General features: G+C 32.6%; 1 protein-coding gene and 1 long non-coding RNA gene across 4 annotated transcripts in view; one reads left to right on the top strand and one right to left on the bottom strand.

Annotated features, from left to right (window-relative positions):
- Positions 1 to 21,854, bottom strand: part of LOC118188684 (uncharacterized) — a 355,582-nt gene extending 333,728 nt beyond the window's left edge. The window contains exons 1-2 of one of the 3 annotated variants that reach the window (XM_085807512.1): positions 21,557 to 21,854; positions 16,046 to 16,120 (exon numbers count right to left, since the gene is read on the bottom strand). The gene's annotated coding sequence lies outside the window, so the exon portion shown is untranslated. The remainder of the gene's footprint in view (positions 1 to 16,045; positions 16,121 to 21,556) is intronic. The other 2 variants (XM_085807511.1, XM_085807513.1) reach the window with 2 other exon arrangements.
- The window catches only part of LOC146993476 (uncharacterized), a 178,639-nt gene that overhangs the window by 127,005 nt on the left and 26,318 nt on the right, over positions 1 to 25,316 (top strand). Inside the window, exon 2 of the long non-coding RNA XR_015038476.1 lies at positions 21,800 to 22,038. This is a non-coding gene — a long non-coding RNA (uncharacterized LOC146993476). The remainder of the gene's footprint in view (positions 1 to 21,799; positions 22,039 to 25,316) is intronic.

Raw genomic sequence — 25,316 nt, 5'->3', positions numbered from 1 at the left:
TAAGTAATTAAATATCTATTATAATGGTTTTCTTATTAAAGACTATAGTTCCAGCTATATATGCAAATTATTTTTTAATGTCTATTGTTTTCATTATGTCTAACGAGAACATCAAAGCATTTAATTCCTTTCACTTTAAAAGTGTAAGGAATTATCGCATTCTCCGGTACGTGCGCTTGTGGTATAAGTGGTAAAGTCTCCAAATAGCAAAGTGTAAGTTCGAAAACCGGAAAGCATACGATCGATGTTTCAAATTCTTCACACTGAAAAAGTCTCAGTGTATCTTAAAAAATAAAAAAGCCCAAAAAAATAGTGTAGAACTGGATGAATTCCAAATTTACCACTTTTAAATCCATTTAGATGTAAGTTATGTTTTCCGTAGAGATTTCCAGGAATTAGACTCCAGGAAGCAGACTTGACTGGCTTTGCATTTAAAAAAAAAAGTACCTGAAAACTTTTGTAACTTTGTAGGGCAAAATGAATTTTTTTATATTTCACAAAAGTTCTAATAGTACCCTCGAGTACGGTTTCTAAAAGTGAAATCGCTTATTTAAATTAATGAGCATATAGGAGGTGTTAGGAGCTTATACCCTAACCTTCCAGACTACGTTATTTAAATTTAAAGCAATTCTGTTTATGAGTTTTGTAGAGACATTAAGATATTTTTGCGAAGCCAGAGAGATGAAAAATTGCAAACGCCTTCGCTGGGAATCGAACCACGGACCTCTAAAATACCGGCTCCGTGTGCTGATCACTACACCACGAAGGCACGCTATGAAGGTGGGAGAAATACCGCATAGTTTAATAGTCTGGCTTTAGTTATTTGTTTGATGAGGATTAAGAAAGCAGGAAATGCACTTTCCTCTCCTCTATGAAACTTGTTAAAGTTATAGGACTGTTCGAAGATTTTCAAGAATTTCAAAAATTTATAAAGCTCGAATGAATATGTATAAGGGAATACGGCAGGTTTTTCACCCTATGTGCTTTCTTGTGGAATGGTCAGCATATCCAACCAGTAACTAGAAGGTCTTTTCGAGGCCTCCTGGAGAGGACATAATTGATTTTTCATAATTCGTCTTTACAAGCAAGTACACACACAAACAAATAGAGCATAATGATTCTACAAACTTTTCACGGTCAGAATTTTGTATCATACTGACACCCGAAACTCTTACTTTTATGTAATGTAATCGCTTTTTTCCTATTCAAATAAGTAATTTTCAGTCCTATTCTGATTGTGATCATTCCTGTAGATAATGTACAGCGTCCGCTATCCATGCAAAGTTTAATTAAATATTTACCTTCAACCAAAACAAATTCCACCATTTTTTTTATTGATTTTCGAACAGACCACGCACTATTATACTGTTTTCATCAATTGCTAAAATTTTTTACCCATTACGGACTTTTAGTAAATCATTATGGAATTATTACATCTGTTCATTCATGGAAGTTGTTCCTGCCTTGTTACTATAAACTGAAGTTTTATTGGTTTCAGACTTAAATGCGAAGTCTTAAATAACAGTAATTTTGTTGATTGCTTTAATAATTTATCATGTGTGGGATTTATAATCCATTAATGATCATCAGTTAAGTTCTCTTGAATAGGAATTCTGAATTTCCATTCAAAAATTAATTTCTGTATCATTTCCTAAAGATAGAAAAATTGTACAGCAGAGTTAAATACAAAGCTAAGACTATAAAAGGACTTTAAAATTTTTAATGCATCAAGATTAGCAATGTTATGATACTAATTATGTGGCAGAGCAGGCTCATCATTATTATTACATTGCTCCATTTCTGTATTTAATATCTGGATTAATATTAACTTATTAATAACCTTAGCCGCCAATACAGAATAAAAATGTCGAAAGGTTTCCTGAGGGCAGTTCAAAGATGTAAAAGCTTTAGTGACAGATGCCTTCCGCCCCCTTAGCCTAAGTATAACTCCAATTTTAGAGCAGAGAAAACTTTCAATCCCTTTTATTCGCACCCGGTGGGAATGGCAACTAAAGTGGGTTTTTTGGGGTGGGTTACCCAATTTTGCGTTCAAAAGACTTCAAAGAGATGCTGATCCCAATCACTTGCAGCAGACGGCGTCAATTGCAATTAGTCGCTGATTCGTCGAATCCCTCCAATGGAAATTTCTTCGTTGTTCATGCATTCCAGTTACTAATTAAGTTGTAATCAAATACCTGGGGCATAATAACACAAAAAAGTCCGCTCAATCACTTTAGAGTCATACAATAACAGATTTTCTACATTTTCATAGCATGACTACCAATGTTACTGCATTCAGTGTTCCATTACCGGATCCATACTAATTCAATACGCTCCTTAGCTCTGATCTAAAGTAAATATATTTTCTAAAGATTCCATTTAGCTCATGAAATTAAATTCTATTATATTCAAAATTTTTTACAAAATTCACTTATATCTTGCATATTAAATTGTTCCTCTTTGATTTCAGAGAAAGAATGGATTTTAATAAGCACAATCTGTATATAAAAGCTCAGCATAAAAAATTAGATGAATCTAATACTTCTGGGTTATTAGAAATATAAAAGCTAGTGTTCCTGTAGCACTTAATAAACCAATTACTGTTTGTCATACAACACAAAATAATCATTCATCTCTTTTTTTAGGTACTGTCACTAAATAAAACAGTAATCAAAAGGGTATTTACTAAATATACCGGAAATCAAAACCTTTAATAGAAGCAGCCACATTAGAAGCAGCCTTTAATAGAAGCTTGTTCATTTTTAATATACCTAACAGGAATGGAAACCTCAGCAGCGTATTGCCTTGTATGGGTTTTATTTTATTTTGCTAATAGTTTCTTTTATTTTTGAACACGCTTTTCCTTTACTTCTTAGGGAAGGAAGGGTACGTTTTCTTAAGTTTCCTACCAGAATGAGTTTTCAGTATTACGCTTTATGCCAATAAGGTAGAAACTGGTATTTAAACTGCGGTCCGAGTTACTTCAGTAGGAGAGCGTGTTCTACCTTTCTGCCACGTTGTTGCTATTAATTAAAGCTGGATATTCTACGACCATACTTAATACGTGCCTGCTAGCATATACCGACTCTTTGTTGAACATAGAAAATGCCGTGGTTCCCAAAACAAATATTTATTGCTGAGATACACGCAGAGTTACATGCAAAGAAATACAAGCAAGCAGAGAGTGAAAAAGTTTACAGAGGTCATATATATAACTTTAGAACAGATCATGGTTTAACAAATCATAATCAAGACACATAAAACAACCAATCAAAAATAACATAAAGAATGGGATTAAGTTTCAGAATAATTCAGACCTGACTGAAAGCTAATGAATGTATCGGACGTGACAGAAAGCTATACTTACTTTTAACCAATAAGAATGCGATTACAAATACCTCAACACTCTTAATTAAGGGATAGCTATACGAGTTTGATTCTGTACAGCTTCCGCTGATTAAATTTATCCAGCTGCCCAACCGGTATAGTGGTTAGCCTCACTGCCGCGCCAAAGAGCCCGGGTTCAAATCCCGGAGAAGACATTGATGTTTGTAAATGTATAGTGTCGGTGCGGCATGGCGGCATTCTAAATATGCGGAGAGCCGAAAGTCCTCTCGTGTGGTTTGGTGGAAGGGAAGAGGGTGGGAGACCGTCGGACACGTCCTTCCCGGAGTGCTCTCCATCAAAATTGGGAGCGGAACTGAACCAAATCGCACTGTCAACCTGCTAGGTGCTCAAGGCTGTTGCCAACGACAGACGTAATCTAGCGCTCGTTGACACGAGGAATTTTGTGGGCTTGAGCTGACTACGTCAGACAAGTGAGCAGAAGCAACAACAAATTTATCCATCGTTAGTTTAGTTTTATATTTCGTATTTTGAGTTAAAGCCCAAGTGGAGGCTTCTTGTACGCCCAAGAAGGACCAGCTGTACATCTATTTTGAGTTAGAATAAAAGCGTACCCTTCCTTGAAGTTGTTACTTACGCAACAAAATTTCAGCAAATAGTCGCTACATAGATCTTCAGTATTCTAGCTTTCAAGGAACTCTGTTTTAGTTGGAGTATTACATCCTATACAGTTTTTTGTCTGTAAAGCATAAATATTTACACAATACAGAAAGGTTATCTTTTTTTACAAATTATTCAGTAGAGTTAATTAAAAGCACCGTGGCTTAAAAAAGCAACTTAATTATTTTTACCAGAAATATTCTTCTTTATTAATACATCTTTTTACCAGCATATTTACAAAAGTAATATGCCAGTTTTAAATACTAATACAATGTAAGAATAATACTTTTAAATATAGAACGAGATATTCTCAATTTCGGCTCAGTAGGTAACAAAATACATGCTGTAAATTTGGAATACACTTATGCTTTGTTATTATAAAATCACAAATTACTCTCATTCCAACATTACTTTCGTCCAATAAATAATTATAAGCGAATAAATAGCTTAGACTGGAATTCCTGAAGGCATATGATTGACATCACTTACAACAGCAAGCTAAAACATAAAACTGGATCGTAATACGATATAGGTCCTCTTCTTGTCTGAAAGAAAGCTCGTAACTGAAGACCCACAGATTCAGCGAGATAATTTTGTATGTCTCTTGACATCTAGTCTATAACTGACACAGAATATGTCTCAGTTCTTGTAAATTATGACGTGGGAGGATACTGCTAGTAAAGTTTCTCGAAGTCAGATCACATGTGTTCAATTAGAGCTGTGGTCGACAAACTGAGGGAAGTTACACTGTAGAGACATTAGGTTATTTTTAGGAAGTAGGCAAGATGAAAAATTTGCAATGCCTTCGCCGATAATCGAACCATGGACCTCTCAATTGCGCGCTGAGTGTGCAGACCACCACACCACGAAGGCATACGAAGAAGCAGGGAGAAATACCTTATAACACTAAAGAGAACATCTCATAATATTCTTGAAACAACTTTTAAAATTTATTCACAATATGACATGAGGCAATATCTTGAAAATTACTATCTCCGCCAGGGAATACAATTGGCATAAAAGCGTGTATTTGATCAGCCACAACATTTATGTGAATTTAAATCATCCCAGTTCGTTCTACAAGAACGATGAGTGCATGTACACCCCAAGAAGATATTTTTTAACCAAGGCTTTTCAATAGGTTTGGCTAGATTCAGACAGACTGTCATAAAAAGCCCAGAAAAAAGCTAGCTCTTCACAAAATTCTACAAAGGAGAGAAAAAAGATTACGTTTGAGAATTTATGCATATGTTACTCTTATACATTTTGTTTTTCAAATTCTTTGCCTTTCTGAAGAGGGGGGGGGGGATATTTTACACAATTTGTTAACTAACCAATCTTGTATGATGATTTTTCTATTTGATTTTTCGCTGGATTCCTGTATAAATCCATAGCGTAAAGGTCCGCTCAGTTTTTACACTTTTGCTAGATATTGCTTCGCAGTGTAAATGAAACTGTTTTGTATTAAAGCCACGAAGTGCTCTAAAGTTGTCATGTAGTATTTATTTCCTTTTGCGGAAGCTCCAGTGATTTTCGGGGGCGGCGTTTTTCGCGTGAAACCTTATTTTATAGCGGTTACTCACGTAGATTTAAGAAGAAGATGAAGAGGAATGATATTCTGATATGGAATTAGATTTCCTCCAGATAAAAAATTTAAAGAAGACACCACTGTATTTCAACAGCTGAATACTCTTTGTTATACCTATTTTATTCCGTCGAAACTTTTGAACGAAAATTACGAAGAACGACTAAATTATGATTTCGATGATATTAATAAGCAAGGATTTCTATTTAAGAAAAAAGTATTTCAGAGATTTATTTCCGTTGTTGCTAGGGAAAATGAAGCAGAAACGGTGAAGAGCAGTTCTTTTGATTTTTTGCAGTTTATTCTAAAACGTATTCTTCAGAACAAAGTGTCAAACATTGTAATACTGTTGCTAGCTTTCTTCACAACTGCTATTAGTTATGAGATCTTTCTAAATAAAAATTACGTAATAAAAATTATAACTATTTATTCTACATTTAAGAAATGCAATCTGCGTATCAGCAGCTGGAGCAATCATGACCAATACAATACCTCTACAACCAATGCCTTTGCAATGTCATCGATAGTTTTGCTGATAAGAAAAGAAGCAAAGTAATAATATTCCTTGTTATTCCCTTGTATGCCATTTTAATATTTATTTGTTTGCCTATCAAGAGGGGCAGAATTCTGAGACCACCTTAGATGGCAAACTCAGGAACTGCGGACTAGTTATGCCCTTGTGAAGAGCACAATCATACCTTGCAGTAAACAAAGGAAAGCTGAAATATAGAAAGCTGCCATTTCCAGGCAAATCCAGTTTCATTTTCCACCGGAGGGTATAATAAGCAATGCGCTTTATTTATCATAAGCGGTATTGGTTACCTAGGTTTGTAATTTAAAAAAACATCATGTAGGTAAGCATAAAGAGTTTCAGAAGAAAAGCTTCTTACTGGGCAATGAAAGCGTACATGCGTTTGTCGCATATTAGCAATACCCGAATCGTTTAAATATGAAAAGCTTAAAACAAGATCAGCTCAAAAATGTACAGGATCTTCTTTAAAAATTTCCCGGCTTTTATGTAAAGATATGAAGCCTTTAATTCACACCAATTCAGTAAAAAATTGTACGTTTCACTCTGCTAAGATTATGAAAGATAAAAAAGTGAAAAACATAACAGAAAATCTTTTACAAAACAGTTGTTTTTTCTTCTTTGCTGACGAGACTACTGATATTTCAGATACAGCTCAACTATCAGTGTTTATTATATTTTTCAAAAGAGTATACAGCCTGTTGAACTGGGAAACGAAAAAAAATTAAAATTAAATAAAGTGAACTGAATAGGTAGTATTATGCATACTCCAGTAACACGTATTTATCATAGACATTAAAATGAAGCTGCGTAAGAAAACTCCTAAATTAACGCCTGTGCCTTGCCTTTTTTAGTACAGCAGCATTGGGTGACCTCTTTATTTTACATAATGAGTCTGAATTTTTGAGGTGCAACATGCTGCAGTAATATGCAATTGGATTAACATTTTAACGACCCTGTTATCTTTTACCCATTTCCTTAATGTCTTGGTGAAAGTGCTTACCTTGCTTCGCGCTTGCACCACAATTTTCTGCAGGAGGGGGGAATGAAGATGTGAATTTAAGAAATGAAGCTTATTATTCATTCAGCAGCTTAAAGATTTGAATTTTTATAGCATATCTTCAAGTATAGCCATATTATCTGGGTCCTAATTGTTAACAAAAACTTTAAAAATGACAATTCTTGGGAGAAATTTGTGTCTTCTTCTTTCATTTATGACAAGTTCAAAGTTTTCATTTAATATAAATGTTCTAAATTCCGTTCAGTCTGAAGCTTTCCTTCAGCTTTGCTTTTAAAGTAAAAGGGACTTTTTGCGAAGGTATTTAAAGTAATTATTACTTTTTCTCAATACCATCAAAAACTATTTCGCATGAGACCAAGTTTCGTATGAAACGAAAAAACTTCTCTCTTTTTTAGCTTTCTCTCTTTTTTCTTCTTCCAGAAAGATTGAAAACATTTTCTTATGTTACTTTCTTGTGTTCATTTACTGCAACAGCTGACATTCTGTATTGCCTTTTTCTCTCACACGTGAAGTATGAAACTCAGTATAACTAAACTTCTGACAGAGAAACAAAGCCAATACTTTAAGGTTTCCTCAAACTACACAATTCATGCTCATTATACTTTATCTATGAGAACAGTGACTTCACGCTAAGTCTCTTCGAATTGCACAGAATGGTCAACAGCTACAGAGACATGCTTAATTCTTATTACACAAAGGAATCTTTGGCAGGATTCTTTCAATTGTTCAAATTCATTGCTTAGGTATTCAGTTTTGTTCCTCGAATTTTTTTATAATTAATTTAAATTATACTTACATTACAGTTAGTAATTACAGTTAGAAAATATTAAATGTGATACGGAGATGAAGTAATAAGTGATAAGAAAATGAAGTTTACGAAGCCAGTGGTATATGATACATAATTTTTAATGATATATTTTAGTTCAGGGACCAGAAATTACATTTAGATCAACTAAAATCACCAAAACCTCTCTTTCTTTCATTGCAAGCCGTTATAATTAAAGTATTCGAGTTATCAGAATAATTTTTCAAAACATTTAAGTATTTGAATATGTATAACTAGGGAATTTTATATAGCTTAGATAAAAAAAACACTCCACAATAAAAAGCAGTTCCAAAGTAAACACAGAGTACGCCAAGGCCAGAGTGCTTATATTTTCTTTTCCCAACCACAAAGACAGTAATATAATCATCTAATTTAAATTTATTTGTGTATAAAGCAATACAATCGTTATATTTTTGTCTGATCACCAAGAAAAACCGTTTATATATGACAAAGTCTGATTTCCTAAAATGAATGAAGATGAATTTGTCTTCTATCCTCCCATTTGGGAATATTGAAATGTAAAGTTAGTTTGATACTTATATGAGACATCTCATATTTTTCAGTAACAGTGGAAACTGAAGAGAGTATAAAGGTAAAGAGAATATGAAAGTAGAGGGAGTATGAGTTATCAAGTACGAGACGTCGGAGAATTTGAAAAGCGATATTAGAATTAGATATTAGAAGACCGATACTTGAAATTTCAATTCGATACTCACATATTTAAATTTATTTAAAAGTGAGTAAAATTATTTGTATATAAATATTAATTTTCCTACGGTGCTAGAATTTTTTCGGACATGCTGAAATTTAACCTTACATATTCAGTATGTGAGAGAAGGAATATTTACGATTACATAACATGCTGCTATTCCTTACATTATATATGTATTAACGATTACAAGAAATTATATTCTCTCGTTTGTGATATATGAAGGCATATCTGAACACTCCAAAATCGAAACATTTTTATTATCCCAGAATTACAAGCCTGTAGGATATCTTCGCGATAAATGGCAGCTCGAAAGAAACTTTATCATTATATGGAAAAATCTGATTTAGAACAAAATATTCTTCGATTTTATTACTGAAAGGAATATCAGCCTTTCTTATCAGCAGAATAAAAGCAGGAATACCACTCTTTCTTAACAGAAACGATATTGTTGTGTTCTACGGATTCGTGGATTTGGAGTGATTGATGACAACACTTGGTGAATAATCAAAACAGAATTTATTCGTCATTATGACACAGGACAGTTCCAAAGACTCGTTACAGTCGTCGAAAAACTATATTAACAATACCCGAATCACGCTGAAAAGCGATAAACACGCTGAAACAATCAGCAACACAGTCTTCAGGCTACAACGGTGAAAACAGCTTCACGGCAAAGCACAAAGTACAGCTCCCGACTCGGTTCGGTCGCTCTCAAGCTAATCTCAAACCACTACCACTGAACTCCGCACACTCAAGATATTCTTCACGATAGACTGCTACTCCGCTTACAGGCAGAGTTTATATAGCTTTTGACCTGCTTCCGAGAACATTCTGGGTAAAATCGGTAAGAATTCGTTCTAAAATGTTCTCGCTCCGTCTATGGCATATCGTCAATTTTGTCGCCAGATGGGCGGTTTTGCCCCAGATCTGGCAATACTGTTTTTCCTTGCAACTTTCTGGCAAGGGAAGCTATCTTACCGCAAATGGGCATTTCGTAACAATATTTTTTCCCTAACTCTGCATCAAAGCAAGCGACCTTAAAAACAAGAGCTTCAAAAAAACGAACTTAAAATATCTGAACTAAACATTAGGTATTTTAAGTTTGAATTAATTATGCCGTTAATGTAGGTAGGAAAAGTTCATTGAACAAACAGAAGGTGATGATTATATTCTTTTTTCTTTAGTTAATTAAATGAAAGTATTCCAGACCTATACCAGATGAAAAACAAATTCCTTAAGAAAATTAACCTCACTCCCCGACGAACCCCGACGACGTTCTAATCCCGACGAACGGGCTGGCTGCAAGGGTATTTTCGTGGTTTTCCCCATGTGTAAGTTGCGTAACAGCTGTAACTGAAAAGAAAAGTAATTGTTTTCCAAATATAAATAGTTAGTTATTCTACGCCCACGAGCGGCAAAGCCACTGAACACTTTTAATTTGGTCTGAGTTCTAATCCCGACGAACGGGCTGGCTGCAAGGGTATTTTCGTAGTTTTCCCCATGTGTAAGTTGCGTAACAGCCAATTTCCTTAGAAAGTCCTCCACGAAGGCATCCATTCCCTTAGACTGATAGCTCTCGAGTGCTGTGCTGTAATTAGCTAGTCTACATTAGCGACTTCATTGATGAATGGGAAGGGCCTAGCTCTCGTGGGAGTCGAAACCAGTACCTTTCTCTTGCCGAACAGATGGCCTCTCCTTTTATACTACAAACGCACAACAGCAAAATGCCTCAGTTACAATTTCTCTTGGTACACTTTTTGGTTACCATTATTGTGTTCCCATTCATTTTTAATTTGACTATTTATCTTACCTTATTATGCTTATTGGGGGGAGGGAGGATATCGTTTGTTGATCCTATAATGTGTTCTATTCTGATTTTTCTCTTAGATATACAGGTACAGCGAGCAAAAAACGATAAAAATAATAATCTTGTATTTGCCATTCTAGATGTCCGATTGAGAGAATTCAACTTACATTTTTCATGTCCTGAAAAAGCAACTTAAGGGCATACATTAGACTTCTTTGTAACAATGTTCCGACTTACGACTTTTGACACAAAACCGTATTTTTTCTAAAATGAAGTGAAGATCTATCAATAATATGCCTCAAATTATGCTAAAATATCAAATTTTGTAAAAATCATACGAATAATTTTGCATTTATTTACTTTTCAGTTTAGGACTAGTTCTTCTACTAAGAGCAAGAAATAATTTCACATGACGAACTTCTAGTTTACGTTAAGTAGAGAAATTTTGAAATCATCAATGAATGAGGACGTAACGCTTTAAAGGAACTTTTAAAATTTGGCATATTAATTTTGTATTTTAATCGTAATGGTTTTCTTTTTTATTCTTTTTTTAAAAATGGTAAAATTTATAATTTACGCTTTTAAAAAAGTAAACATGCTGAAGAAATAGAAGGCCTTGAAAATTCCATTCATTTCATCGAAAAAATTGATAGATCGTCGTCCCCCTTTTCACGGTTGAAAAAAATTACTTTTTACTGGAGTGAATTTTCACTCGGTGAGGATGGTGCCAATTTCTTCTACGGCTGAGGTAGGCTGCCACCCATTAAGAGTCAAATATGGCGCTTTCGGTTTTAGAGAGTTATGAACAGTTGAAACGTGCCGTACTTCCTCTATTTCATAGCAACACGGCACTTGCCTGAAATATCCCCGTTTGAATTTTCAAACATATGATGGCAGTATTGCCCTCTTAAAATACTGTGAGACTGTTAGTTTCCATTTACCATTTTTATATCTAAAATATTCCTTCCTCTTAATTCCTTCATAAAATTCCTTCTTCGTAATTCATAAAAAAGTAATCATATGAAAATAATTTATATCACTAGACACAGGAGGAATAGGAGAAGGAAAATAATTTAGATTACCCCATCCTATAACTGTTTAGTATAATGTGGTTGATTCATTGCAGTTTGTATTCTAATCTCAGTGAAAATCTGAAGGTTCGACTGAAAACTTCTACCATGCATATCCATTATTATCGTAAGTTATATCTTAAGTGAAAGCCAGAGAAAGTTCCAATAACCCCACGAAGGCATGCGGTAAGGAGAGAGATGATCCCTTCAATTCTCCTCCGCATGAAGGGCAAATGGAGAGGAACAGGCCCAATCATCAATTCACGTGGGGATGAATTATCGTCCTCCACATTTTTATTGGAGCACCACTTCAACAGCCTCTTTAGAATTTTTTGGAGCAGGAAAGGGAAGACAATCCAATATTCCTCACCGGAATTCGAACTCCGGACCTCTCGGTTGCCAGCCAGACTTTTGCAGTTACACCACGAAAGGGTTACAGCCGAAAACATCAGAAGATGTTTCTAACACCTTGGCAAAGCTTAATCTTCAGCATGTAGCTTATTTTCTAACCTAGTTTCAGGCTGAATTATTTGTAAAATTAATTACTTGAAATTATTTGTTAACAAAGATGGTCGCTAAATCACGCTAATAATATTTCTAACTGTTGAAATTTATAATGGAACGAGTTCATGTGATTTATAATATAATTCATTTATCATTTTTTCAGCAGTATTAAAATTAATAACAGATACTGATAATATTTTACATTTAGATTACAATGATTTAGATTTCCATTGCCGTCTTCGTTGATGCTTTCAATGCTACATTCCTAATATTTCATAATGGCATACAGAGAAGTTTAACTCATTCACCAAACATGTAAACCCTATAATTCAGCTCACTTTTGTTCTTACATGTGCTGTATCTTCTATTTTCTTTAATATATTGTTCAGCCTAATTTCAAAAGGTCTTATGATCAAGCAGAAAAGTCACTAAACATTGGTAGTTCGACCCGAGTTTCTAGTCCCAGTGAAGTTTATATGGATATCAATAAATTAAGGATTATTTCTTCATCTAATTTTCTTAACATGTTTGTTCCAGAATTTTCTTTTCACACTGTAGCGCTTAACTTTATGAGTTTTCTATAATCATTCAATTTCTCTAGCTGTAGCAACTTTTCATACCTTCTGACAAGTAGTTATATTTTTAACCACTGTATTTTAATTCCTGTTGACTATCAGAACATTATTCACTTGTTTCACAAGTGCAACTTTTATTTTATACGTAAATCTACGTAAAATAGCATTAAAACTTCAGTTATGCGGAGCTCCTGATCCATTGCTTGTTTTAGATTGAATGAAATTATGCTTAATGTTACTGTTAATTAGCTTGTTATTAATTTAATTATACATTTCTAATTAATTATATGTTCTGATATTTCCCAGTATATTACTCAAACTTTTGCATCCCAGTTTTTAATTTTTGGTTAAAAAATAAACTTTTATTTATTGAGAGGCCTAATTGATTATATTAATTTGCAGTATTGTTTGTCTAATTTCTTTCTTCTAGATAAATTTTAGAAAAAAACTTCTTAGCATAATAACTTCAATTTATTTACAATTTATACGTCAGTGTTCCAAATGCATAGTAATGTTGTTATAATAGATTTCATGCTAAGCTTTTTTTTTTTTTTTTTAATTTAACTAAATTTAATTTCTGCAAACATTTACATGATTACTTTAATTATTTTTAGCATACTTTAGCACACTTTGATATGGAATAATTTTTTGCACGCTAGTGAACTCTATTAAATTTTCCGGTCTAGTTCAGACATCTTGACTATTATTGATGTAATTTATTAAAAATATAATTTGTATGCTTTATAATTATTTAATTTATTATATTATTATAACAAATGAAAGATCTTTGTAATGCTAATATGTATGTTTACCAATTCCTTTTATTTTCTTTGTTAGCTCTCGCATTTATTACTGTTATTCAAAAAATTAACCTGATTGTTAGACATTTTTTACTTGTTCTTGTGATATGTAATTCTATTTATTTATTTTTATTTTCCTCTTGGCTACAATTGGCTTCGAAAAGTTAAATTGTAACCCTGTACGCAGCAGGGGGAAGAAATTTTGATTGGCGCAGTTGGACTATAGCTCGACCCGGGGGGGGGGATTTTCATTAGCGCAGTTGGAGTACACCCCTATGACGTAACTGCATGACCTTATCTATAAAAAATTGCTAATTATGAGATTATTTTCTTCACTTTTGTCAATCTAATACTCTTATAATGAAAATTATTTCTTGTTCTGCTTCAGTTGATTCTTAAGTATTAAGTTTCCTTCTTACTTTTTGAGCAAAAATTTATTAGTTAATAAAAAATATGAAAGTAAAATTTATCTTTCTTTCCATCTCGCGCTCACAAATCATTATGGGAATATCCATTTACAATTATTAAAGCCTGAAAAAAGCAGGTCTGCGATATTTTCATCCTGCGATGATTTGTCAATACTTTATTTTTTACCGCGATATTTTCGACGACGACGTTTTTAAACTGCGAAGTTTTTGAACCGCTTTATTTTCGACGACGATATTTTGTACCACGATGTTTTAGAACTGCGATGTTTTCTCTTTGCGATGTTTCCTCCCACGATGTTTTGTAGCACGACGTTTTCGCCTTGCTTTGTTTTCGCCCGCGATGATTTTGCCGCGATGTTATCGGCGGACACCCCACGAAGGCACGTGGTAAGGAGGGTGAAAATCCCTTATAATATGTTTATTCTTTTTATCTGTTTAAAGGTATACTAAAAAGTTGGAAGGAGAAGTAATATTAATGCATTATAGAACGTAGCAGTGTTATTTATAATATTTCTTTATTTTTCGTTTTTGAACAATGAACTTTTCTTTAAAATTATGCTGTATAAACCGAAAACAATATACCACGCTATTAGTTTTACAATAAATTTGTGGGCAAGAAATTCTTTAAATGTTAGTCCATCAAAATATATAAACATAACACAGAATTAGTATCGACATAATCAAGAAATTACGCATACTGTTGATTTGAATATTAACAGGATACAGCAATAGAAAATAAAAGTAATTTATAGTCTTACAAGAAGTTTGCAGTATTCTGGATTGTCAGCCTTGTTCATTTGCTAGTAAATAGAGCGACTGCAGACCCACAAGCGAAACGCTGAGGCGGTATCAGAAGTACTAGCAATGATAATTCTTACTTTGCATGTCTTAGAGCTCTATACCATAAAATATATGGGGTCATTATCTATTTAAGTAATATAATAAACTAACACTTTGCTTCATAAGGCATTTTAATGGTTATAAGTACATCGTTTTTTGAAAACAATTGACGCTTTTATCTATACAAATCACTCTAGTCTTTTCCAGTTGCAATAAGGCATTTCTCAAATATATTCAGATTATATAATATTGCCATTTATTGTCTAAAGTTATTTAAATTCGTTACAATTCCTGCATTTATTATTGCTTAGTTGTTGTTAGATATTTTCGCTAAATCTTAACATTATATCATAGTCTTAATATTTGTAGAGTCATTAGGATATTTTTGAAGCAGGAGTACGTGAAAAATGAGCAATGTCCTCGCCGGGACTCGAACCTGGACCTCTCGAATACGCGCCGAGTGTGCTAACCGTTACACCACAAAGGTATGCTTGAAAGAAGAAGAAAATACCTTATATACTCCCTCTTTAAAAGAGCGACTGACGATTAGGGGACCCAATCGTCAAATCCTGGTGACATGAAAAATGAACAATGCCCTCGCTGGGACTCGAACCTGGACCTCTCGAATACGCACCGTGTGTGCTAGCCGTTACACCAGGAAGGCATGCTTGAAAGAGGGAGAAAATACTTTATATATTATTATATGAAGCTTTCATGCAAATGCATCTCTAAAATAAACTGAAAATAAAAATAACTTATTGTTTTCCTTTTTCGACATATTTTTTCCAATCCGTCATAGGAGTAATAAAGTTCTTAAGAATGTTAGTTTTCACATAATAACATTAATAATGCAATTCACCTGTTTATTCATTTATAAATATTTTCCCCCCAAACGCATTAAATACTTTTCTATAAATATTGCGATTTTGTGCCACCTTCACAACATTGCTATGACTAAGCATTACCCCCTTTTCCTGGAAGAAAATAATTCATGTTTTATTTTACTAATGCTTTATTATTTTATTCAGTTGTGCTGAATAATGCGAGAAGTATTTATACGAAACAAAGAAACGAAAAATTTTATGTCATGTGAAACAAAATAATACGTGATATTGTTGTGCTAAAGGATATTGTAAAAAATGTTTAATTAGTTTAACAGATCGTTATAAAAGTTGCGAAAGTAAAAGTAATTCAAAAATTTCTTTTATAAATTGATCAAATTTATTTGCCTATGTTTATACCAGCATAAATACCAGTATAAATAAGCGTGATACGAGAGAGTAACAAATTAAGGGTAAAAAATCACTTTTAAAGTTAAGATAATAAATGCACTGTTGACATACCTTTCGTTTAATCTGTAGCTATAGATGTAATGGGTGCACGTATTAGTGATACTACACCTGACATTCAATACAAAACTGAAAATAAAGAAATTAACCGGGGTCAAGTGAAATATTTATATAAGTGTAAGCATTGATACTTAAATTCAGGTTTTCGTTATTTCATGAAAATTAAAAACATGAAAATTATAGGTGCAAATGTTAGAGATATTAGTTTATTATTTTAAATCAGACTAAACCATTAAATAGACTACACTGCATGCAATCACATCACGAACAGTTTTTAGTCAAGAAGTGTTTCCGCAAACCTCTGCAACAATACCTTAATAGAACAACATTTCGCTAGCTCTTAAATAATCGATAATTCGAGTCCGCAGTCTGGAAGAGCTAGTAAATCTCTTTGATGCGACAGTACATTGTGCAATTTTTGTTAAAAATTTAATGTTTTTACTTGTTCTTAATTTTCCCCTTGATATAGTAATGCAGGCCTGCTATATCCTGTTGTCAAGCAATGCAAATAAAAGCTTGTAATTTAATGTAATTTATCTGAAATGTTTAGAATCATTAAGATTTTAGCTTTTGAATATTTCTGAAAAGTGTGTTAATTTCGAAACCTTAGTTATAAACTGTAAAGATATACTTGTATTATTAGCAAGGACTATTGGGTCCTTGCTAATAATACAAGTATATCTTTACAGTGCTATTCTAAGCATGGAGTTTAAAGTGAAGGTTAAATTAATGCGACACTAAATACGATGAATCCGGTTCACATAAGGGAGTTAAATTAATATCATCATCGTCATCAGAAATGTATGCGAGATTGGCTGTATCCGTAATGATGTTCTTTAATTAAGGATATTAAAGCTTTCTTTAATCATTTAAGATGATTCAAGGAAAACATTTACTATCCGCATTTGCTTCACCAGTTTTTGTGCCATGTTATAGTAATGCACTTTTCCTTTCATTTATTTAATCTTGCGGTGAATAATAACGTATATTTTTAAGCTCTTCGAAAATTTCGAAATAAATATTCACATTGAAGAATATAGCTTAAACAATAACATTTAGCTATAATCAAAACAAGAATTTTCATGATAGACGAAATCAGAGCGTAGCATTACTCCTGAAAGATTAAGCATTTCATATTCAAAATGTCCTCTCACTCAGTTAAAATTTTAGGCAGCAGATATTCAACTTAATTTCTGAGAGATACTTAAAATTAGTTAGTTAACTTCCTTTTTTAAGCAGTAATCTAATGTCATCTGCAAACGTATTTCTAAAATAATGATATAAATTACACAACAATTAACACCTGATAAGCGTGCCATTAGCATCTCGCCTACTTGTATGTCTATACTGAAAAAGCCATGTGACAAAAAAAAAAAAAAAAAAAAAAAAATATTTTTGAGGGGGGCATCGCGTGGTTCTGCTGTGTTTAAAGATTTCATAACCTTGACCCGCATCCGAAGGGCGAAGAAAGCGGCCGCTAGGCGAATACGCAGTAGAGGTATCGGAGCAATCCCTCCGCATCACTCGATCATTGCAACGTTTCATCTCTGCCAAGAGCAACCTACTCGTCATCACAAGAAAGCCAACTTTACAAGTCCTTTCTTCCACTGGTTTCTTATAACGCATGCTCTAAATTTGAGTCTTATTAAGTTACACAGCAGAAACAACGCATTGTAAATTGAAAATGTTTTAGGATCATTCCATACCCCAAAACGACTATAATCCGCATTAGTTTCAGTTTTGCAGATGATGATGTTCTTAAGGCGTTATGAATTTCATTTGTTGATTAATATATATACAACAGTGCTTCCACAATTGTGCTATCATTACATTATATATATATGGTTCAGATGCTTTATTCTGAATCATAAGAACTGCTTTCGTGAGCTGTATTGATTGATTTTTAAAATTTAAATTAAATTTTTCCTCGAAAGGAAGAATAATTAAAACTTTTATATAAGACATTTCTATAAGTTGACACAGTGAAATCGAAATATGAATTTGGGGCAAGGAAATATAGATTCTAACAGTTTAAGAAATAAGAATTTCAGGCAAAAATTCGAATGTAAGTTATTAGCAATCAAAAAATGCATTTCGAGAAACAATTTTGTAGAGTTCCTGCATTAGAAAATTTATTAACAATAGCATTTTTGTTCAAATATTAAACTTTTCTTTTTTACGATAGCATAATAACTCTGAAAATATATTCATGTAGCCGTTGCATTGTACCTCACATAAGGTGCTCTGCAATAAAAATATATTCTTAGATTTGTTTTGTTTTGCACAAAAAATATTTTTGATACATTCAAATGCGACATAAAAGTTTCTTATCAACATATGAGAGAAAATGGCTATATTTTAAATAAGCGTCATTTAATTACGAAATCGTATGCTTCATTCAGTGAAGTCAAGCGAGTAATATTTCAGCTTCGTCGAATCAGTGTTAGAAAATCTACTTTGTTGCTGACTTAAAATAAGATTATTAAATTGTAAACAATTTTGATGATTGGAGAAAATGCATGAAAGGGTGCGTAACTGGACAAAAAAAAAATGGGGGAGGAGATTTTATAAAATCTGTACTTTTTCTCTTTGTTTAAACTCTTCTTGAATCATTTGCGTAATATATTTTGAACAAAAAACTTAATCATTCTTCAACCAAATTTAACTATTTTTTTAATTAGTTTGAAATAAATAAAAGAACACTAAAACCTTCAGAAGGTCCGCAAAATTTCATACGGCTATCTCCACAGTCGACTGTAGCAACTTCAAAAAGTGCAGAATGGTATTGAGAAGCGAGCCTTGTTTTGCGGAATGCATGACAAAGGAGAGTTTTGAGCAGTTTTTTGAATTCAGGTAAACTGAATTTTGTGTACACAAGTAGTGCAATATTTTCTTCCATTTTGCTTTCCGTTTTCCTCACCCGCCCACAAAATGTTTAAACGAAATTAATAATATCGCTAACTAGCTTATTCACGTCAGAAACATCCTTAGTGTAGTTTTTCCAAATTTTAGGACAATGGTTTTTGTTATGTTACGTTACGCTACCTTCCCTATATTGTATACTAGACTGCAAAAGTGTTGACACTGCTCCAAACCTAGTCTTTAGTTTATCTTTCAAGAGACCTTGTGCACAATATGCTCTTAGAGTATCGTCATTCGATAATGAAAAATTTCTAATTTATCTTTCAAATTTAATTAGTCTGTAATTTGTTAACAAACTGAATCATTTAAAATCTTAATTTAAATCTGTATTATATTATTTACTAACACATCTAACTAATATGAATTAAAATAAATTTAATTTATAATGTTTCTCTCTGATAACTGTTATGAGCATTTGCAGCATTATTGTAACTGTATATAAAAAGTCTAATATTATTGTAACTGGGTATGTAAAAACTCTAACATCACTTTTGTATATGTGTACGTGCGTGTGTGTGTAAATGTGTAAAAGGTGTGCATTTTTTATGCATTCGTCAAAATCTGTGAAGGTATGGGTGCACAGTATGTCAAGTCGAGTTAGAAGAGGGTTTATGTTGTTTCCTCAACTCCTCCTCTTATTTCACATTCATTAAAAAATATTAAATAGTTGAATCCGCTATTCGGCAAAAAAAAACGAATTTTTTCTTTACCTTTTTCTTTATTTATTTTAATTTTTTCCCAAAATGCAAGAATTTTCAAAAGCAATAAATTTTGGTATAATGCCAACAGGCAATAAATTTTATAAAATTGCACCAGACTACAACTTGTTCAACTTTTCCCAATCAGACCTTTTTAATTTTTCCCTCCAAAAATGAAAAACACGTGAAATCTGGTAACCTGCACATTAAAAAAGCTGACAAAGTGGTTCTGAAAAATTTATATAGAGAAGTTTGTTCGTCAAACTTAAATACGGTATTCATCATTAAAATTTAGTTTTCCTATCCTACTTCATGTATCAATCGTTATTTTGGGAAGGGTCTTAAAATACAGAGTTCGATTTAGCGATGCCATATGTACTTCTCGTGCTTTAAAAAAGTGTATTGTAACTTGAAAAAATTTTAAAATAATTCCTTCGTATCACTTTTGTCGCAGTTTCTTATATTACAGCATTTATACGTTTGAAACATTAAGAAAAGATAATCTATTTGAATAGTGAACAATGAAACTCAAACAAAAAAAAAGTCTATACGATAAAGTTTTCTTTGATGCGAAATTTAACAGAAAGATAAGAAGGTTTAGCAATAAGTCATGCAGTACTAAAACAAGGACGAAGATTGACTCAAACCAATGTATATAAAACTATATCGTAAAATGAACAAATTATAAACAAAGAATAATAGTTTATTTTCTAAACACAAAGCAGATGGCGCCTTAGCTCTGCCAAAATAGGTCATTATACACTCATGTATGTGGTTTAGTAGGTATGGAATTTACTACACAAAAGTCTTAAAACATGCACTTAAGAAACGTTTTTTAGTAAACATGAAACTGAAACGACACTATAGTAATTAATATTAAATCTTTTCTCATCCGTACTAAGCTTGATGCAAAATAAACTACATCTAGAAAAGGATTTTTGGATTATTCAGTTATGGCAAAGCACACGAGGGCTATCTGCCTAAAGGGAGGGATGCCTTTCGTGGAGGACTTTCTAAGGGAAACTGGTTCGTATACACGTTACACATGGGGAAAACCACGAAAACGTCCATGCAGCCAGCCCGTTTGCGGGATTCGAACCTCAGACCGAACTACCAATGTTCAGCGTCTTTACCGCTCGGCCGCTGGTGGGCCTCATCTAGAAAAGATTTTAATATATTAAAGAAGGAAAATAAACTTAAGTTAATGGGCTGCAAACTGATAGAAGATTTTTTAGATTTCTATTAAAAGAGCTTAGCTTTAAACCAAGAAATCAGTCAATACTACTGTCTGGTATATTCAGTTCATAATTACTTGCTTTTAATTTAATTTCATTTTCAAAGTTTGAAATTTTGTTATTTATGATTTAATCAAGTCCCCGTAAAACATTTTTAATAATTTACATTCAAGTTACTTTAAAACACAATTTTCGGAATTAAACTTCCTACATATGGGTTCATTCTTTTTTGACACTTCTACTAAATTTATATTAGAAGATAATATAATCAATATTTCTATAGTGAATATATATATATATATATATATATATATATATATATATATATATATATATATATATATATGCCAGAGGAGTAAGAAATAGAGAAATAATAGCAAATCATTTACGCAAACACACACGAATTCATAGCGTACGAGGAAAGAATAAGAAAATCAAAAATAAAATTGGTAAACTAAGAGTAGCATATCATTTTGAAGATACAGTTGTACCATAAAGCTTAATATTAACGTTCCTTACATGCTTTGCATTCTTTGGAACATTTTAAAGAAACTGCATTCCCAATAATCATGCAGAGTCACAGAATTAAACTGCAGTATATCATAATAAGTATACATCCAGAATTACGATTTAGTAAGCATGGAACTTACCATAACCAGATGTAAAATGTGCGCTTAGAAAACTTTCTCTATAAAGGTAAAGTCGAAATGTTAATAGAGTTTTAAAATACAATTGCAATCGTCTGTTTACCTTGCAGAAAGTTTTTATCCTTTTTACAATACGTATTCTCTCAGATGTTTTTACTTTGCTTGTTTACTAGTATAGTGCGTTACCCACTTTATTTAAACTAAATAACTGATATAATTAACAGCATGTTTATAAATAAATTTCAGTAGCAAAACAATAACACACAAATCCTGAAAATCAGCAATGGGCAACATCGCAAAACTACACATTACTCAGGACTGATGATTAAGATACTGGATGCTAGAGAGATTCGCTGAGGCTGCGCTGTTGTCATGGAAACGAGGTAGCGGCCTCCCATCCGGGCCATCACCTAAAGCGGGCAAGTGTATGACGTCATACTGCCTCAGATGTTAGAAGACTTAAACATACTTGAGATGAACTGGAGGTATTTATTGTATATTTTATTATGCTCTATTTTGTGGCAACTCACATCTTCAGTACTTATCATAATTACTATTCTAAATTTTTAAATTACCAACTTAAAAATGTGTAATTTTCCTCTCAATAATATTTAGTAATATATATTTTTAAATTGATTGCAGCGGTGCGAATTCTCCAAAAGCAATTAAAATCATTGCTGTAAATCTCAACTGCTAGTTAGGCTCTCAGCTATATTGCAACTATGATTTCCGCTGTGTAGAAAAAAAGAATGAATAGTAGTTGCATACAAGACCCTGGTCTGCGGTAATTCGTACTATTTCACTGTATCGAATGAATTTTGAATAGGTATCTCCTCCAATTCATTTAACAGTTTTTAGGTTTTTATTCTTTAAAATTAGCATAAAAACCAACTCCGACATTACCGAATTCATCTGCTGTAACGTTTTCCTGAAAATAACTTTTAAATGCATTAGATACTGCTGATTTATTTTCCAAAAAAGACCCATAAACAGTATTTTAATAACTATTTGACTTGGTTTAGGCGTTTACTGTAACAAAATAAATTAAACGATTAATATGCCAATGCATTGCAAGAATTTTGGACAGTCCTTAAACAGTAGCTGAGCATAAATTGTGCTTAAAATATATTACCTACTTTTAGCTTCTTTTTTTCAATGAAATTCATTTTATTATTTTTAGCATTCATATGCAAAATATTCTTCATTTTAAACCATTTTAGATAATTTTTTTCTTATATTTTGTGTTTGCTTTGTTTCCCTTACAGAATTTCTACTTGGACTATTCTTTTTTAAAAAAATTCTTTATGATATTTTAACTCGCAAAGTAGCGAAATTAAATTATTTTGAAATTCTATTGTATTCAGAAATAATAATACAGTATTGTAAAGTGGGATATTTATGTACGTAATGATACTTCAAAATTTTTTAATTCAGCAGTGTAAACGAAGGTTCAAGATATATCTCTAGCCATACTGAACTAAAATATATTATAGCTACTTTCTGTTTAAATAAACCTGATAACAGTCGTTAGGAATTTATTACTAGTTGTATGAAACACCAAAGTTGATGACAATATCCAAGTGACAGTTTTCATGAGTTCACGAATGTGGACATACAATTTGAGAAAGCAATTTAAATTTACGCAGTGAAGATAGGCGGTTTCGGAATATTTCTTGACACGCCTGTTCTACTTATTCTGCTTTTACTTCCAATAGCAATCACAGTTCAGTTAATAATAAATTCAGAACTTGAAAAACTTCAATAGTTTTTCTCAATTAATAATTTTATCACCAAATCCTAGAAGCAAAATTGGTCTTGTTCACAATTTTTTTCTATCTTTTAGACAGCATCTGAAGAGCACAATTTACGCAGTATCAAAGATGAAACATAAAAAATTGAATACCACAAAGCAGCAAATGAAAGCCACATTCATATACATTAATAAACTTGAAAAGAATAATCAAGCCAACAATTAGCTTTATCAAGCGAAATCTTTCCACATTAAGGGAAAATTCCGAGCAAAGTAACAGCTGACACAATTAACAGTACGTCTTAATTAGTTTCCAACAGGATATACAAAAATAAAGTGTATATCCGTAGAGTAATATATTACCTTTCGGTGGAAAATCTGAGTACTGATGACTCCCCAGAAATATTGCGGTACAATTTATTAAGTTCAAACTCGCAGAATCCTTCATCACAGAAAAACGTTGCTTCAAGTTTTATCTGGATATCCCAATAATCCCCAAAACTTCATCACATTGATAGAGCCGCAATACAGCAATTTTATAGGTAGAATATTTTCTACTTTACAAGTAAAATGCTACTATAAGGATTTTAATTCATAGACATGGAATTAAATTTATCAAATGAAACACCAAATTCACGCGATATGAATTAAGACTAATGTGTCAGATCTTAAATTATAAAAAATTTTAACTGCACTCAGAAATGCTCTCATTCTTTCAGAAATACTAATATCTCAAATATTCGGGTATTTTATTTACTGCGTTTCAATCATAAAGGTAAGTAAGGGAGGTACAAAAATCTCGGTCCGAAACGTCGATAGTGACTTTTAAGTGAATAAGCACGAAATAGGATCCTCACAATTCCTTGTTTTAAATTTCATGGCTTCACAATTCCTTAAAATGCTTTTTGCTATTTAAAACGTGGAACTGGCTATAAATGTGATTACGTGAGTTTTATCAATGATGTAGCTATGTTCTGGCCACATCAGACCTTTTAATTTATGAGGACATTCTTCGTACGAGTAAGATCACAAACAAAGCAAAAACTTATGCTGCAGGAAAAATGAATAATGCACGTGGCATAATTACATGAATTCTATATGCCCTAAATTTTGCTTCAAAATCGATTCATAAAGAAGGTTGTTCTTTGACCTTTTTTATCATATTCAATTTTTGCTGAGAAATGTTTTATTAAGCGGTAATGAAAACAAACCCTTAGGAGGAAATATGTATTGAGATTTTCCTACTACGGGCTTTAACGTCAACTGTTACCAACCACAGAGGCTGCTGGTTTTTGCTGAAAAAAAAAATAACTCATATATTTAATTTCTTGAAAGTATCTTTGTACTTATATTTATGTGTGATTTATCAAAATAATACTCATTAATAATAGATTAAGAACAGTGAGATCAACACCACTTACTTTGTGACAAAATTAGAAATGATCTTCCTTTTTTATATATGTACAATATACAGGATGGTCATAAAAAAACTTCCCCATTACATAAAACCCTAGCGGCCTATCCGCTCAGCCAATTGAAATAAAATTTTAGATATTGTTATTTGAAGGTATGTGCTTGAGATTGTGATGAGTTAAAGCAACAGAGCTCTCACAGTTCCCTCTACGGTAAAAAGATTTCGAAATTTTCGAATGGCAACACCCGCTGTTTCCCTGTGCAAAATAATTAGCTCACTGAAAAAGCATAAATGGCTCTGGAACGATACATGTCTGCAACGGTGAGCACATTGAAAATTTGTAATTCCAATAAAAGCCCTTTCCTCTCTTGTGTTGTCATTGGTTCCTTACACTGGTCTGTTTTGAAGATGTTTTACGCCTGCAATTTTCGTCATACGCGTATATTTTCAAAGTCATTTATGGTATTTCAATGAGCTGATCAATTCGAGCGAGAAAAAAGGTAGATGTTATCACTCGAAATTTTCGAAATGTTTTCACCACCCCGTAACTGTTTGAGTTCTATTGTTTTAAACCGACATAATCTAGAGTGCATACTTTC

This window comes from Stegodyphus dumicola, chromosome X1, assembly GCF_044657685.1.
Source record: "Stegodyphus dumicola isolate Sdum_Otavi_A_Nest chromosome X1, ASM4465768v1".
NCBI lineage: Eukaryota > Metazoa > Arthropoda > Arachnida > Araneae > Eresidae > Stegodyphus > Stegodyphus dumicola.
This window is presented reverse-complemented; position numbering and strand designations above follow the sequence as displayed.